Genomic DNA, 13,964 nt, shown 5'->3' with positions numbered 1-13,964 from the left:
TAAAATCACAGTTCCACATTTAGCACGACCATTGTTCCAATTCAGCATTTTCGGTGGAGTGAACACAAGGAGGCATTTAATCATCTGCGCTCTGGAACAAAGGAAAGTTTTTTTTTAATTTTTTTTTTCAAAAGAAAAGCTGAAGAGGATGAATAACTCTGGTTTAGAGTGATAATTAATCATTAAAACCCCCTCCTCCCTGTCGGCGCTAATGACGATGATCAAGACTTTTACAACTTATTAAAACCAGAGCAGATGACACATGAATTCAGTGGCCTAGCTCAGAGCTACCATAGATTGCAACCCGTGTAAACGTGCAGCATGTACTTTCTGACAAGGTCTTAGACGCGGACTTATTAGTTTCATAAATCAATGGCATGCAAATGGCAGCTCCCTCATCTTTTAAATGCTGAGTGAAACAACTGCTCTGCGGCTGACCAAAGTCGAAAAAGAAAAAGTGCAGGCTGGAGACGACCACGAGGAAAGCCTTGCACCCCGATGGCTCAACATCGTTGAGGGCGACCTCCAACGACACGGAGTTGCCGTGGAGGACGCGGAGCAGCTGGCACAAGATGGCCAGCTCTGGAAAAATCTGGTGCACGTGGTCAGCTCAATGCACAGGGATGGGACGACCCCCACCCTCGCTCGAGCACAAGTACTAGTAGAAATACTAAATATACATATACCAGCAAATCCAAGTATTCATTCATTCATTCATTTTCTGTACCGCTTGATCCTCACGAGGGTCGCGGGGGGTGCTGGAGCCTATCCCAGCTGTCTTCGGGCAGTAGGCGGGGGACACCCTGAATCGGTTGCCAGCCAATCACAGGGCACACAGAGACGAACAACCATCCACGCTCACACTCACACCTAGGGACAATTTAGAGTGTTCAATCAGCCTACCATGCATATTTTTGGAATGTGGGAGGAAACCGGAGCACCCGGAGAAAACCCACGCAGGCCCGGGGAGAACATGCAAACTCCACACAGGGAGGCCGGAGCTGGAATCGAACCCGGTACCTCTGCACTGTGAAGCCGACGTGCTAACCACTGGACTACCGGGCCGCCCAAATCCAAGTACTTTGGTTCAAAAGATTCTACCATTTAAAGGAAGGCCGAAGTCGAGAAACAAACACTAAACCTAAGAACTACAAGATAGACATGGAAACCAACAGGGCAATCTGTTCCACCCAAAAAATAATATATCAAGTCAAGTCAAGTCAACAATATTTATAGAGCACTTTCAAACAGCCATCGCTGCATACAAAGTGCTGTACATGGAGCGATTTAACATACACAATAAACAGTAAGACGAAATGGTAATAAAGGCGGTAGAAAGCACCAAGCAGTAAAATCATGCTGAGTCGAACGCCAAAGAATACAAGTGGGTTTTGAGGAGGGCATTAAAGATGGGCAGCGAGGAGGCTTGCCGAATGTTCAGTGGGAGGTCATTCCAGAGAGAGGGACCAGCAACAGAAAAGGCTCGATCCCCTCTGAGCCTCAGTTTAGTTCTTGGTACTTCTAATAATGTCTGGTCCACAGACCTGAGGCGCCGGGCAGGTGTGGAGGGGCGGATGAGCTCAGAGAGGTAAAGTGGCGCGAGATTATTTAGAGATTTGAAAACAAAGAGGAGGATCTTGAAAATAACTCGAAATATATATATACATATGTATATAAATAATATATACAAATAGAAGGAAAAAAAGGTATTATCTATTCTGTTATAATTTTTGTTTCAATGACGATGCTTTTGTTTGCTTTTTTGTCTTCACCTGTTCTCATCACGCGGGTCCCTTGTGTTTAACCAATCAGCTGCCTCAAGCCTTTGTGTCTTGTCCAGGTGTTTCTCGTTGTCTCGTCCACTTTGTTTGTATTTAGTTCGCCCGGTTCTGTCAGTCTTTGTCGGCTCCTTGTGTTCCTGTCATGTTGTGTTTCTGTCATGGGGGTTTATGGTTGATTGGTTGGTTTGCTTCTTGCGGTTTTCATGACTTTGTTTGTGTTAAGTATTTGAGTTAACTTTTCCAGTGTACTCCCGCAAGTATTTTTTTGTTCATCCATTTTCTTCAGTCCAACCCGCTCCTCCTGCTTTTTGGGTTCTCGACTATAAGATAAGATAAGATATCCTTTATTCGTCCCACACTGGGGAAATTTACAGCCTCCAGCAGCAAGAATGTATGTAGAAAGAAGAAAGAGAAAAAAACAACAAACATCTTTCAATTAAATGCAATATGAACACAAAATGGATAAATCGCAGTACTATTCACAATTTTCCTTCACATCATTTAATTATTATTATTATGATTGTTATTTTTTATTCATCAGCCTGACAGCAGTCGGTAGGAACGAGTGTCGGTATCTCTCCTTCTTGCAGCGCGGGTGTAACAGTCTCTGGCTGAAGGAGCTACCAAGTGCTGTCAGGGCGGGCTGGAGGGGGTGGGAGGGACTGACCATAATAGCTATCATACAAAACGTGACTTTTTCATGTTAAACAGTCCAAATCGTGAGTAAATGTGTTATTTTCTGCTGCCTGGCCATTGAAGGTTTCTCTTTAATCGCAAAACAAGAACTTGCATATGGGCCCGTCACCGGTAAAATCTCTCACATCTGGTGTGTCATGAGTCGACATCCATTCACATTTTGATTGGCATGTAAACAACTCTGTTTTAATACCTCTGTCCAAGACTAACAAAAAAGCAGAGCGTGTTTCTTTTCTAAATGTAAATGAATAAAAAAAAATGCAACCAGCCAGTTGGCGACAAAAAAAGAGAATATCACCAGTAATAAGATTATTGTTCCCTTGCAAGAATTAGCCCCTGAAAGGGAATTACAAACAAGGTAATCCCATCGAAGTGGTGCCATTTTCCAAATGAGAACCTGTATTACTAATAATGAGAGTGGCGGCAAATCAGCTGAGCAGAACAATGTGTGAGAGCCTTCACGCAGGCGAGGCCCGTGGAGGTAGTCCGGGTGACAGCTTGCTGCGATGTTTTGACGTGACGATCTATAGTGGCGCCAAAGCGTGCTGACACCTCGCTAATGGAGAATGCATGAAGCAGAAAAAAATTGGAAAGGGAGTGGGAGGGGGGCACTGGTGTTGGACCCATACTGAGACAATGTGTGCTGAATGGCAGATTCACGTGGGTTAAAAAAAAATAAAAAACTATTCCAAAGACGGTACCGGTAAATAGCAACATTTTTAAAAGACTTTGATTTATGGAACTGGACGGCAACATGAGCCACAACATAAAGACGGCATGTAAAGAATATTAAAAAGATGACCGATTTAAAAAAAAATCAAAACCACTTTACTTACTTTACTTTAATTAATTCAACTCCTCTCCTGTCTGTATTCATAGAAATATAACAGAAGAAATCTACACATCAAGGATATTCTTGGCTTATATGAAACATAAATCTTTTAATCTTTTAACAAACGGAGAGCGGATGAGAAGAAATATCACCTTAATGTCAGGCCGATGCGAAGCTTTCAAGCTGTCCAACATGAACAGTATGAAAAGTGCCTCGCTCCAAGATGTCTCCGAACAAACGTCAGCCACCATTCCTCAGCCTCCACCAATTTCCATGATTGGAAAAAAAAACCCCACTATGTTCACTTGCATCACTGTTTAATTGCCTTGTCCAGTAAATAACCAACAGACAAAACATTCATTCATTCATTCATCTTCCGAATCCCTTCATTCTCACGAGGGGCGTGGGGGTGTTGGAGCCTATCCCAGCTGTCTTCGGGCAGTAGGCGGGGGACACCCTGAATCGGTTGCCAGCTAATCGCAGGGCACACAGAGACGAACAACCATGCACACCCTCACTCACACATAGGGATAATTTAGAGTGATCAATCAGCCTGCCATGCATGTTTTTGGAATGTGGGAGGAAACCGGAGTACCCGGAGAAAACCCACGCAGGCCTGGGGCGAACTTGCAAACCCCAGACAGGGAGGCCGGAGCCGGAATTGAACCCGGTACCTCTGCACTGTGAAGTCGACGTGCTAACCATCGGGCCGCACCAGAAAAAAAAAAACATATTATATCTTTATGGCATTTTGTGGTGTTTTTTTTTTAATTTATATATATATATATAATATACTGTATGTTTTGTCAGACACTGGCTCTCATACCCAGCAGACGGCTCATACTACCGGATACCCGGATACAAAAATCCTTGTATGTTTACAGGCTTGGGGAATAAAGATGATTCTAAAAAAAAAGCTACTGCAACCTGATGCAGTTTGACCTGCAACACTGTTCTTGATGATCAGACATATACTGTACTTGAATCATGTATTGCGCGCTAAAATGAATAAATAAAAATGGTTTTGAAGGGTGATTTTGGGTGGTCGTATTATACACGGGTGCGTGTGAGTGACAGAATTTACGGTCCACGTAGAATACGGGTAGAAACGATAAACACTCTGAAAGCAGGAATAAAGAGGGGCAACAGAGAACCCTGCTTCGAAACTCTTTAAAAAAAGCAACTTTTGGATCAAATATGTCGTCTCAGAATGTCAGGTATCGCTCCCTTCGCTGCTGTGTGTTCGTTATGGGATGCATGTCCGCAGGCAAAGTGGCAACCTTCCTGTCTGAAAGTCAGCCGCTCGAGCCATCGCTCGGCCCGTGATTGATGCGAGCTGGCGCGCAGTCCAGCAGGAGCGGCGTGATTTCTTTTCATGGCTGCAAAGAAAGTTCAATCAAATCAATCAGGCGCCGAAACATGTCTTGTGATTTCACGCGGGAAAAGTAATATTTGTTTCCTTTTGGAGATCGACCACAAGACGCCTGGAGGTTTTAAAGCTTAGGGTTTTGTGCCCCGACATCTTGGCTCACAATTGACATGATCTTATTTCTGAAACCGCTCTTGCTAATTCAACGACACGGCATTTCATCGCTCACTTATATTGTCATTACATCAAAAATTGAGTCATATTTACAGTGAACTGTTCAGCTTAGTTCATTTTTTTCTCTTCTTTCTACATATATTCTTGCTGCTGGAGGCTGTAAATTTCCCCATTGTGGGACAAATAAAGGATATCTTATCTTATCTTACTTTTGAGCTACGATAAGTCCATTTGAAAAAGTAAATCCTCAATCATCTTCTGTTTGTGGAATGTATCAATTGATTACATTTATAATTATTATTTATGATTATTCGTTTTTTTATTACCTGTATTATTTAGTGTCATATTGAGCAAAATAATGCAGCCTGGAGAAGTAGCCAAAGAGGAGAGGAGCATTTATGAAATTAAACTTCACTGATGTCATGTCGGCCTGAAAAGAGACTGCACTCCATTGACTGCTAAAAAAAAAAGACATCAGCACAACTTGAGATAATTATTCATAGTCATTCCAACTATGATGTAGGATCTATAGCAGCACGGTGTCCCACTGGTTAGCACGCCTGCATCACAATGCAGAGGTGCAGGGTACAATTCCAGCTCCGACCTTCCTGTATGGAGTTTGCATGTTCTCCCCGTGCCTGCCTGGGTTTTATCAGGGTACTCGATTTTCTTCCCCCATTCCAAAAACATGCATGGTAAGTTCATGGAAGACTAAATTGTCCCGAGGTGTCAAGTCTGAGGACAAATGATTGTTCGTCTGTGTCCCCCGCCTACTGCCCAAAGGGCTCCAGCACCCATGACCCTTGTGAGGATAAGCGGGTTAGAAAATGAATGTAGGATGGAATGTTTCGCTTTTTAAAAAATTGTTCATTATGTTGTTCTGTCATAATTAAATAATGTCTGTAATTGTGGGATAGTCATATAAACATCAGGAAGGAAAGGGTGCTGACCCTTGTTGAAATGCTCAATCCGTGCTAATTATATGATGTCAGAAGACTAATCTACTACATCACCGTCATCTCACCCCCTTGTATTGATACTCGGTGATAAAGTCCCCCAAAAAATGTAAAAACGGTTTCACTGATCATGAATGAAGTGCAAGACGACGCTCCGCTCCTAAAATCCCTGTTCTAATTCCTGTAAATTTCATTATGGCGGGTCACAGAGCGGTCAGACATCGAATTACTGACTGGATGGCCGATTTTCTCCTGATCCCAGTGAAATGGGTCAAGTTGCGGAGCCGGGGGATCAAATACACAAGCGGTGCCTGGAATCAAATGCATGACAAACGAGTGAGTCTCACATGAGTTCAATTTCACCGATCGTAACCACTGACATGAAACACACACTTCCACTGTCGGATCAGCGCTTCTTTCATACAGCTGAGTTAAAGTGACATGACAGTCCATTGTTACCGTAGAAACTTCTTTGAAGGGAATCTGCATTGGAATGGTTCAAATGTGACATGGCCTAAATGTGTCAAATCTGGTTTAACCTTGCCTTGCTTTTACAGGCGGGCCTCTACGCTTCACAAGCTTTTGGTGACTGAACGCATCCTTCACCTTCACTGATCAACGTTGGCACGGACGCTCCAAAATGACATGAGTGCTCCCGGCAGGGGTTGCAAAGTGCTCAAGATTGAAGCGTCTCTTGTAGCACTTTGTGCTCTCGCCATTTTACCATTTCGGACCATCAACATTTGACAAAGTCAAATAAATGCACTTTGAGTTGAATGGATTAAGAAAGCATGTAGAGGGCGGAAAATGGCTTGGGATATGTCAAATAGTAATGAAAGCCAAGAGTCACATTGAAGATCGACATCTTTCTGGAAGTCTTGTCAGAGACAAAATGTCACCAAAATGTCACAGCACCTCGAAAGGTCTCCTCTAAACAAGGTGTTTTTTTTTAGGGGGCCGGGGGGGTTATTATTATTTTTTTGAGTGTGATCATGAGCAAAAGAAAATTGTCGATAATTACCCCCCCCCCCCATTCCAAAAACATGCATGGCAGGCTAATGGAACACTCAAAATTGTCCCCAGATGTGATTGTGAGCGCGAATGGTTGTTCGTCTATGTGTGACCTGCGATTGGCTGGCAACCGGTTCAGGGTGTCCCCCGCCTACTGCCCGAAGACAGCTGGGATAGGCTCCAGCCCGTCCCGCGACCCTTGTGAGGGTAAGCCGATCAGAAGATGGATGAATGGATGGATAGTTTCAGATGTCACCAAAGAACCCCCCCCCCCCCCAAAAAACCACACAAATACAATTAGCATCAAAGTAACAGTTTCTTTTCACCAAAAGTGTGTTTTCTCCACATATGTGTTCGAAACCGGTGTTTTTGGTATGTTTTCCCTTTGTCAAATTTTTTATGTCTCCCTTTTCTAGCAATCGGCTTCCTCCAGCCACTCTTCTTAACCAGGCGTGCCCTGTTGTCTCGTCAATTCATTTGTTTTTAGTTCCCCCGGTTCATTCACGTTAGCTCTCAAACGATAATTATGTGTTACTGCTGCGCTTGATTGTGGCACGTATATGTTTCTACTGCAATATGTGCTTGCTGTTTTGCTTGAGGCAGAGTGTGATCGTGATTTTTTAAAAATAATCTCAGCTTCACTTGAAACTTTGAATCGTTTTCGAACCAAAACAAGCTGACTTTTTGGATGGGAGGCGGAGGTGTTAACACGCAGATTTATAATAATGGGCAATAATGGGCAAGATGCTACTTTTAGATGCCATGATGCGAGACAACATCTGAGATTTTTACCTGTATTTTACAGGGTAAAATTGGAGTTAGGTGATTTATCAGTGACTCACCCTGTGTTCTTCTCTATAATGGGTTCTCCTTTTTTCTAAGATGCTCTAATGCTTCAGATTGGCACCCATGAGAGCATGTAATTAAGTACGCTGCATTGATATTGAAGAGGGCCATTTGGAGATCCGAACAGTAGAAGCTCCAGATACATAATGGAAGACTTTTATAACCCAGTATGGGTTTTATTTTACCCCCCAAAAAATTATTCCAGACTGCCTTCAGCAATCGCATTGAATTCATGTGTCAAACCAACTCAGTGAATTCCACAGAAAAAGTTGAGGGACGTTTGTTCTCATTGCATTCATGTGGCCAATTCAGCACAGCCATTTTATCTCCAAGTTTTGCAGCGAAATTCAAAGTGGGTCACGGCAGTAGTCAGGAATTTTGTAGGATGGTGTGTCGGCATTCTAACATCAAGGAAAATTCCATCAGTGGCTCAGCAAGATGAAATGGAGTCAATTTAACAGTTGTATTGGTCTAGATTGAAAATGAAATGAAAGGCGATACTAGACCACGTTTAGCAGACAAAGCACATTTTCGTCCCGCCAACCTCGAGTTTCAATGCCAAAGCCGTTTGGATGGCGGAGGCTGAGGCAAACGCGCTATGTAAAAGCTCAGGTACAAAATGCTTCAGAAAATTAAGAAAAACTCTCTTGTGACAAATTATTCCTTTCACTGAGATAAGAAGACAAGAATATGCAGATTAGATACATCATGACATCAAGATAATATGCAAAATTGTGTCGTGTGTGGTCTCATGCGTGACTTTCCTCATCATACTGTCCTATTTTCCTTTCAAGTCCAGTTCCAGGTCAGCGATCGCCAGTCACACCTAATTTAGGGCAATATGAAGTCCGATAATTGTTTTGCCGGCTGTTCTCCTCATTCTGTCTGTCATGTGAAATGTGGAAGGAAACCTTGAGCCCTTGCCTTGTGGTATTGAATGCTACCCAACGAATACAAAACAAATGTGGTTATCCTTCAAAAATATTTTGATTTATTTCTCTGAATTGGTTCAGATTTGAAGATAAAGTCCCAACTGAGATTGGTACATCAAACAGCGACGTGACGCTGTGAACCTCATTTGTGTGCATGATACAGCCGCCCATTTTAATTACCGGTATGTTGTTCCCGAATGTTTTTTTTTTTTTATATCAAGTAGTATTTTCCTTTTCAAAGCCACATTACAAAATCTTCTAGGTCTCGGGATGGAGGCTGGAACCAATTAATGACATTTCCATTTATTTCAGTGGGGAAAAACGATTTGAAATACGGGTCACTTGATTTACAGGCACGATCCCGCATCAAATTGAACATGTGCATGCCCACAAGACACAAATCAATGGAAATCATGTTATCGCGCGTAAAAATCTCCCACCTGCTGATGTCGGTTCCTCGCCATCTGCTGCTGCCAAGAGGGGAAGGTGGAAGGAGGGGAAGAAGCAAAATTCAGCTTCTTAGCTATGTTACAGTATGCGGTGATCTGCCCACGACTGAGCCAACATTAATTGCAATATGCACTCACATATGGGGAGTAACACTTTGCATGCAATCTGAGAACGCACAGTTGCAAAAGAAGGCCACACCTGCTTCCTGCCAGGTTAAGAATCTGCCCATCCCCCACTTACACTGAGTAATTATCCTCTGTCCTGGTTGGAGGCCTCGGATTAATATGGATCCATCATTCTGGACCAATGTCAGATGAACCACTGTGGCACACGAGCCCGCTCCCTGGCTAGAAACCAGTTCAGCACAGTGGCTGAAATTTGGCTCGCCGACAATCATTACCACAGTCCTCCATCTCCATCAGCACTTGTAAAATTGCCCCAAAATAGGCCCGAAAACTGGACACTCATGTGTAAGAACAAGGGAGTCTGACAAATGGGACGCCAGGTAGGACCGCCGTCACCTATGGGGTGGTGAGCCAAAGCCCGCATGAGATCTCCATTCAAAGAAAAAAAAAATCCACATACTGTGTATATCTGGATGAAACAAGCAGTACTCTCGTGTGGTAATATGCACGTTAAGCATTTATCACCGACTAATGCAAGCGCTAATGATACATTCTCAAAATCCATCCATCCATCCATTTTCTGAACCACTTAATCCTCACTAGGGTCACGGGGGGTGCTGGAGCCTATCCCAGCCGTCTTCGGGCAGTAGGCGGGGGACACCTCTGTGTGCCCTGCCAGCCAATCGCAGGGCACACAGAGATGAACAACCATCCACGCTCACATTCCCACCTAGGGACAATTTAGAGCGTCCAATCAGCCTCCCATGCATGATTTTGGAACGTGGGAGGAAACCGTAGCACCCGGAGAAAACCCACGCAGGCCCGGGGAGAACATGCAAACTCCACACAGGGAGGCCGGAGCTGGAATCGAACCCGGTACCTCTGCACTGTGAAGCCGACGTGCTAACCACTGGACTACCGGGCCGCCTTCTCCAAATCACCATGCTAATTAAAATATGATTCAATGGCAGGCCCGTGTTTCCATCCAGAGCATTGAATACAAATCGGGAAACATACAGACATGTATATAATCCCGATACAAACCAAAAGTTGTGAAAATATCACGGTTAAGGGTAATTTATGAGCCTTAATGGAGACTTCTTCTTACTTTTTCTTTTCTGATTGATATAAAAATCATTTAGTAGATACATAACATAAACACATAATGGGCTAGGACTAGATACGTTTTTTTACTTCATCCTACTCCCTTGAACATAATAACTGTGTTGAATGAAGACTGATTTCTTTCTTTTTACGTTTTTATCTACCTTATTTTCTGTCAAATTATTACTGTATATGTTTTATGTTCAATAAACAAACAAAACCAAACAAACATTATAACATAATGCCAATACAATGCAGGCTTTTACGGGTCGTATTTAAACACAAACAAATGAAACTCTCTTCAAAATTCCAAATTTCTAGAAAACAAGTAAAGATACATATTTTTAGTAGCACTATTAAAGAAATATGTTTCGGGACACATACAGCGATCACTGATTGAAATTTGCTGTGGAGCAATGTGATTTACATCCATCTTTTATTCCTCTTTACACCGCTGCAGAGAAATACATTCCCAATCAGACCGCAATAGAGTACCATTCCTCCTCTTGACGGACCAAACAGCAGTCAGCTTGTTTCACATAATGTTCTACATGAACTTTAAATAACATGTAGATTGTAAATATTGGTGATCCGGTTGCACCGGTGAACAACAAATATCACACGTGTCTGAGCAGTTAAAAAATCTCCTCGAAAATACGAGTCTAGTAGATGTCAAAAACAGGCATTCATCAGCAGCTCTTTAAATTTGAGAGAACGCTTGAATTGACGACGCAAGGAGCCAAAAGCCGCCGCGAAGGCTGTTATTTGTATTTTCCTCCGTGCGGTTTTCCTCTCTGACATTTCCTCGCTTCTCTTTCCATTGAGGTCAAGAGGACTCACACACGCAACGGTGTGCCGCTAACGTGCATGTTTGTGAAGATGAAACAAATATAAATGCGCCTCGGAGTGCAAATGAAATATTCACACCCACACGTACATCGAAAGACCGAGGAGAGGAAAAATGCATGGTTGCTAAATCCATTCATCCAACTGTTCGAGTCGGGAATCATATTTTTTACACGGCAGACTCATTATATGGCTTGAAATCTAGATTTGTCCATGAGTGCTTTGCAGAATTTACTTCACTTTACTTTGAACGTGTTCCTCTCAGCATTTCAAGTGGAAATGCAAAGAAAGGTCGCAATTATGACCATTTGGCAGCCGCAATCCACGGCTGCGCTCGGTTCACATATCATCTTATTTCCACGCGCAAGGCTACAGTTGATCAAGTGATGTGAGCATTACCAATCGCTCAATTGCACAAACCCTACAACCGTACATTGTGCTTAATGAATATTTGAAACAAACCGGGAGATTGATTATTCGTAGCCGCTCCTCTCTGAAGGAGATGCATTTTGAAGCATGACAAGAGTCCATCCTGGGTCATATTGGTTTAACCTGACTGATAGCCAGAAGGCAGCGACAACATCCATAATCTAAATGGGACCGGCCGCTCCGACTTCCAAGGTGTTCGGTGGAGATAGGAAGGTCTGTGCGCAGGGTAACGAACCCGACAAAAAATGGGACATTTGCATGTCATCAATGCACTCGATGACGGGGACGGGAAACACGTTCCTGTGATAAAACATGTGCAGGGGTTGAAAGAAAAGTGTTGCATCAAAGTTTTGAGCTGTTTAACAGGTCTGGGATAAGGCTCAATCACACAAAATTTCACAACTCCAGTGGATCGTCTAAGGTCAATCATACTCTAACTCAGGCTTGTCCAAAGTCCGGCCCGCGGGCCAAATCCGGCCCGCGGTCGAATTTCATCCGGCCCTCGGCCCCTGTCATAAAATCAGTGCCGTCTGGCCCGCAGGTTGGGCGCAATGAAACACGTGTTGCATTGACTGAGGTCTCGTAGACTGGTGAGTGATGTTTCATAGAGTACTGCTTCCCTCTAGTGGCTAAATGAGTAATAGCATTCACTAAATGAGTAATAGCATTTAGACACTAGAGGGCATCACTCACGAGTTAACAAGACATCACTCCGTGTTTATATCGACTGATATGTCATATTTCAAATGATCCTTGCAGTTGTGGATATGTGTATTGCTTGTTCATTTCCCTGTTGTTCGAGTCAAAGGTTTTGTGACTATTGAAAAGTCATGGTGATACATTTTATGTTTCAAATCAATCAATTTGCACTCAGGAGACTTCCGTTTAAGAAAAAGTCACGTGAATAAGCAGTTGCATGTGATATACCTGTTTCAAATGAACCAAAAGAAATTCTTAAGATTGTTGAAATTAAAATAAAAATGGAAATGTGAAACAGACTGGCTTACTAAAATTTGTTGAACAATATTGATGTTCAATGTAAAGAATGTCAGCCAAGGTCGGCCCCCCGACATTTTACCACATAAAATCTGGCCCTCTTGGCAAAAAGTTTGGACACCTCTGCTCTAACTCGATGCCTCAATTCTATCAAACAAAAATCATTAGCAAAGGAAATAATTGATCCAGAGTCTGATTGTCACCTTGATCAATTTTATGACCTGTAAGACAATATTCCACTAACATGGGAACATACTTCCCTGTCAAGTAAGTGTAAACATAATTAGAAATATGTCATATTACTCATATAATGATCACTCCCTTGCACACAGTGAAAGTAGAGAGAAAAATGAAGGATGCAAGCCACATCACAGATAAATCGAACGCGATCACATTTTATAATCGATTAATCGTTTAAAGAGTTTGCTCGTAATGTTAGCTTCTCAATAGTAATTAATTCTCAGAGATCCCCGGTTCTCTGTCAAAGCAGATTCAACATCTTTGTGTTGAATCAAAAATAAACATTTGCAAACGTGTTTTTTTTAAACAATTATTAAAATTTTGCCTGATTTTTGACATGCCACGGCTCAAACCAGTGACCGAATTATAATTACTTTAAGATTTTTCTGACTTCACCTTTTGTACAAAAAGGGCAGTGCATACACCCATGGGGATATTCAACTTTCATTGTTTTACTGTAGTTGGGATAGAAGTGATGAACCCATCACTGATGACTGGATTGTAGTCACTTTGACGTCCACTTGACGCAAAGACTCCACCACTCTCATCACTTGCACCTTCATGGCCAGTCAGCACATGGCGATGTCGAAAATAATCCGGGTAATGGATTGAACCCCTATTGAGCAGTGTGGCATGAAGACTGACAGTCGGCTGTCACCGCTAATACCGGCAGCCCAGACGGCACTGACTGGGGCTGACAAATCTTGTTTGTGTCTGTCAAGTCTCTCTTGTTCCAAATCTAAAGCAGTATAACTTTTGTCAGAGTTTCACAAATTTCTTGATGGCGTGCGAGCCAAATAAGGGAGCGTGTCAAAGTATGTCTTTTACCGATTCCATATGGTAAATCTAGTTGGAACACAAAGGTCTCTCTGCTGCCGCTTGCTGTGGGCTTTAGCTTTTAAATGGCTACTTTACCAACACAATACAATACAATACATGCTGATTTATATAGCGCTTTCACAACAGCGGCAGCTGTAACAAAGCGCTTTACAAAACAGCGGGCTTTTACCGCTTCCGTGCTGACAAATAAGGTACCCTTGATGTTTTAGAATTATGATCCTCCGTACGGTGTTAAAATCCTTGACACTTGCAAATGTGTACGATTGAAAGCACTTGAAAGCACTGGATTGCTCCTTTGGACCATTGGCTTTAGGGCTAGCTAGTAGCGGCTAAACCG

General features: G+C 42.7%; 1 protein-coding gene across 1 annotated transcript in view; it reads right to left on the bottom strand.

Moving 5' to 3' along the window:
- edil3a (EGF-like repeats and discoidin I-like domains 3a) overlaps positions 1-13,964 on the bottom strand; it is an 87,936-nt gene that overhangs the window by 60,808 nt on the left and 13,164 nt on the right. The window lies entirely within an intron of this gene.

This window comes from Hippocampus zosterae, chromosome 6 (genome assembly GCF_025434085.1).
Source record: "Hippocampus zosterae strain Florida chromosome 6, ASM2543408v3, whole genome shotgun sequence".
Classification (NCBI taxonomy): domain Eukaryota; kingdom Metazoa; phylum Chordata; class Actinopteri; order Syngnathiformes; family Syngnathidae; genus Hippocampus; species Hippocampus zosterae.
Note: the sequence above shows the minus strand (reverse complement) of the source record. Positions and strands in the feature narration are given on the sequence as shown.